Below are 4,099 nucleotides of genomic sequence, written 5' to 3' on the forward strand. Positions count from 1 at the left end.
TATCAATTTTTCTTATAAGATAACTATGGAGCTGGACGCTGGAGCGGTCAATTTTTGATATGATATTCAAAATGTTTAGAATTCCTAATGTGGGTAACACAAAAATAAAAATCTTAGATATTAAAAATAGCACGGTGTCGTCTCCTGTCAAAGATTTTCATTGTAATATGAAACTTTGAATAGTTACGGGTTTCTGTAAAGAGCTCACTATAGATGGCGCCACGGTTCGCTTAAACCGAAATTAAAAATTATCATATCGAAAGTTTCGCTCGAGCGGGTGCATCGTTCCATAGCTTAATTGGCTAGAGCGCCGACACGGTAAGTCGGAGACGCGGGTTCGAGCCCCGCTGGAACGGTCAATTTTTGATATGATATTCAAAATGTTAAGATAACTATGAGTATATCAAGTAAGACATAATATATATAATTCTGATTAAAACTATTCAGATATCTGAAACTTATTTCGTTTCTAGACGCGGCATTGGATTAGATTTTTAGCACGTACTAAGTTAAATTTATATTATTTTATTGATATTTTTTATGAAAATAAAATGTTAATTATAACATATAATAAATAGCCAAAACGCCTCAGTAAATAAAAATTGATCGACTGTAGTCGTGACTTCGGCCGCAACTAGGCTAGGTTGAACATATGACTTTGACGTCGAAATTTTTTAGAATCTATGTTCTAATGTGGGATAGTTAAAGCCTGAAAAAGGCTTAACGTATAAGACAATACAAATACAATATCGTTATTGTAACATGAATAATAAAAGAAAAAATATATTAAGCAATGAGTTAGTTGGCAGTAAGGCTGGTTTAGTATAGAAATCAGTTTATATGGTATCTCTCAAACTAAATACATTCTTCATAAGAGCATTTCGTTTATGAGCATACTTCATCTTTTGTCACTTTATAGAGTATTCTGCTTTGTATATATCTTAAAGGGAATAACGCATTTGACCAGCAGCACGCTGTGTGGCTGCGGCAGTAAGAATATAGCGACCCCCTCTCTTCCCGTGAGTGTCGTAAGAGGCGACAAGGGATAACACAGTTCCACTACCACCTTGAAACTTAAAAAGCCAACCGACGGCGGGATAACCATCCAACTGCTGGCTTTGAAATATACAGGCCGAAGACGGGTAGCAGCGTCTTCGGTGCGATTCAGCCCTGTGGTCACCAATCAGCCTACCCAGTTTGGTGACTATGGGCAACATACATGAATTCACGCCATTTTTTGGTGCGAACTTGTGAAAGCAGTGGACTGTGAGAGGCTGAAGTGATATATATCTTATAGAGAATAACGCCTTTTACGAACAGCACATGGCTAAATAGCTTGTTATTTGTGATTGAGAATATTTGTGCTAACGATCTTCCTTTCAGTGTTTATTGCAGATTCTCTTACCCGTTTAATAATTTCAGTTTTAATATTGTTCTAGAAACAGAGATGTTTTAGTACTTATTTGAGAACTAACCGTGCGCACGACTACGTCCGCGTGGAATTCAACAAAAAAGTTATTGCTCAAGTCGCAGAGTTATAAAATAAATAAGTTTCTAAAATAAAAGTAGCCAAAGTTCTCTCCTTACTTCATTAGCTATCTGCACATGAAAGTCCCGTGAAAATCGGTCCAGCCGTCTTAGAGATTAGCCGGAACAAAAAGACAAACAGACAGACAGACAAAATTTGTAAAAAATGTTGTTTTGGTATAAGTACCGTGTATGTATCCATAGGCATTTAGTAAAAAGCGGTTATTTTAATATTACAAACAGATACTTCAATTTTATTTATTTGTATAGATTATATAAAATGCGGTCACCAACCTGCCTGCCCAGCGTGGTGACTATGGGCAAAACACATGAGTTCACGTTATTTTTGGCGTAAACTTGTGGAGGCCTATGTCCAACAGTGGACTGTATAGGTTGATATATGATGATGATGTAATGATGATACAAAATATTTTTTCAACAAAAATATTCAAATGCACGTTTAAAATTTCATTGATAACATTAAAATATTACGTGAATCATAAATCCATGTTTATTTTATATGTATGTGACGATTGACGACAATAATTTAGTCTGAAACATCCAAATGCCAGGTGTAGGCTTCTTTCCTCATATACGAGTGGGTACATCATATATATTAATACGCTAAGGTTATAAGTTGTTTGCCTCCCTTTTTAGAAAAAAAACTCACATTTAATTTACCACATAAATTATATATAATTTTATAGATAATTGCTTGCTCTACCGGCAACCATAACTAAAAAATTTATTATTGCTTTTGTTTTTGTACATTAATTAATTATTAAATTTATATGATATATATGACGGCTTTAATTTTGAAACAACGTCAACATGATTCATCATTACAGCCTATGCAGTCCACTGCTGGACATAGGCCTCCACAAGTTCACGTCAAAAATAACGTGAACTCATGTGTTTTGCCCATAGTCACCACGCTGGGCAGGCGGGTTGGTGACCGCAGTACTGACTTTGTCGCACCAAAGACGCTGCTGCCCGTCTTCGGCCTGTGTATTTCAAAGCCAGCAGTTGGATGGTTATCCCGCCATCGGTCGGCTTCTTAAGTTCCAAGATGGTTGTGGAACCTTGTTATCCCTTAGTCGCCTCTTACGACACCCACGGGAAGAGAGGGGGTGGCTAAATTCTTTAGTGCCGTAGCCACACAGCACAACATGATTGACGGTCGGTTAATTTTTTATTTATTTAGTCCAAATTATTCACACAGGTATTTCTAATATATCTATAATACAATAATCGAATCACCGTTTGTAGTTATAAATTACTAGTCAGTAAGTAAGTCAGTAGTATAAAGATACTATTTTGTAATAAAAAAAAAACATAATTTAACGCCTTTTCTATTATTCACGTGTTTTGTATTAGGTTGTAACAAACAACGCATGCTAAATTCGATCGTAACATTTTATAGCGCATAACGTATATGAATAACCTTGTTATTAGTTCGTCATAATATTATGAGGTAAGGGTAAATAACATAGACATGCGATTTGATTTAAAATTACTAAATAGAATTCACGTAGTTACATCATTGCAACTCGCTGCATCAGAGGAATAAGAGATGAAGAGGAGAAAAGGAAAGAGAAAGAAAACAGAGAAGATGGAAGAGGAGAAAATTTGGGGGCGATGAAAAAATAAGGTACTTAAATTCCTTAAAAGAAAAAACAACGTGCCTTTCCCAATACTACAAGGTATATGTCATGCCATATAATAAACACGTATTCTGTGAATTGTTTCATTAAATAGATCAAAGAAAGTAGGCCACTGAATATATTTGCCTGTAAAAACCGGAATATCTATTTTAGAGGTGGATTGTTGAAGATGGGAAGTGGCTGACAATTTTTGATAAATTGACCTTCTCATATTTTTGTATATTGTTTCATTATTACTAAATTCATTCTCATATTGGATGTTGGAATCCTGACTTATATGGTCCATTTTAAGGTGCAATTTATCGACGGTATCTCAACGCGTCTGCAGATTGCGAAGCTCCTCTTCCAGCTCCCACTTATCTATAATAGTATTTAAATTTACACCTTGTATTTGTCTCGACAAGGCTCTAAAATTTGTTCGCTGACAATAATTCTTCAAGCTCTGACTGCAACACGGGTGCGGGAGTGAGCTGTTGGTGAGAGTCGCGCGGCGCGAGCAGTGGGCTGGACGTCCCGGCGCGAGGTCGGGTTTGACGCTATCATAAAGCGAACCTTGGTGTAATATTCTTTCGCTCGGTCGTACTGTTCCTCCGCGAAGTATGGTGAGTCATCCCTAAAAGCCTTCCAGCTTGTTGTCATTGGAATTAAATTCCAAACTCAGTTTGTCGATGGACTCGAGCTTGGCGTCCAAATATTGACGCGTTTTGCGGCTGCTAGGGTCTTTTTTGAAATTACGCTCTATTTGCTTGATGGCGTCTAGAATTTCAGCCTGGCGGTGGAGTAGCGTATCCATATGTTATCAGAAAAAAAAGGAAAGATCTTACTTGAGTTGTTGTTAGGTAGCGCCTTACGGTCGGGTCCCCGATGTCCTCTGGGCGTGCGAAGGGGTCACACCAGAAGTACTCTTG

The 4,099-nt window shown here is 37.2% G+C and overlaps 1 non-coding gene across 1 annotated transcript; it reads left to right on the forward strand.

The window, feature by feature from the left end:
- Positions 1-283: 283 nt before the first annotated feature.
- On the forward strand, positions 284-356 carry Trnat-ggu. Its single transcript has one exon. It is a non-coding gene; the product is annotated as a tRNA-Thr (tRNA).
- Positions 357-4,099: the final 3,743 nt, after the last annotated feature.

This window comes from Melitaea cinxia, chromosome 21 (genome assembly GCF_905220565.1).
Source record: "Melitaea cinxia chromosome 21, ilMelCinx1.1, whole genome shotgun sequence".
Lineage (NCBI taxonomy): Eukaryota > Metazoa > Arthropoda > Insecta > Lepidoptera > Nymphalidae > Melitaea > Melitaea cinxia.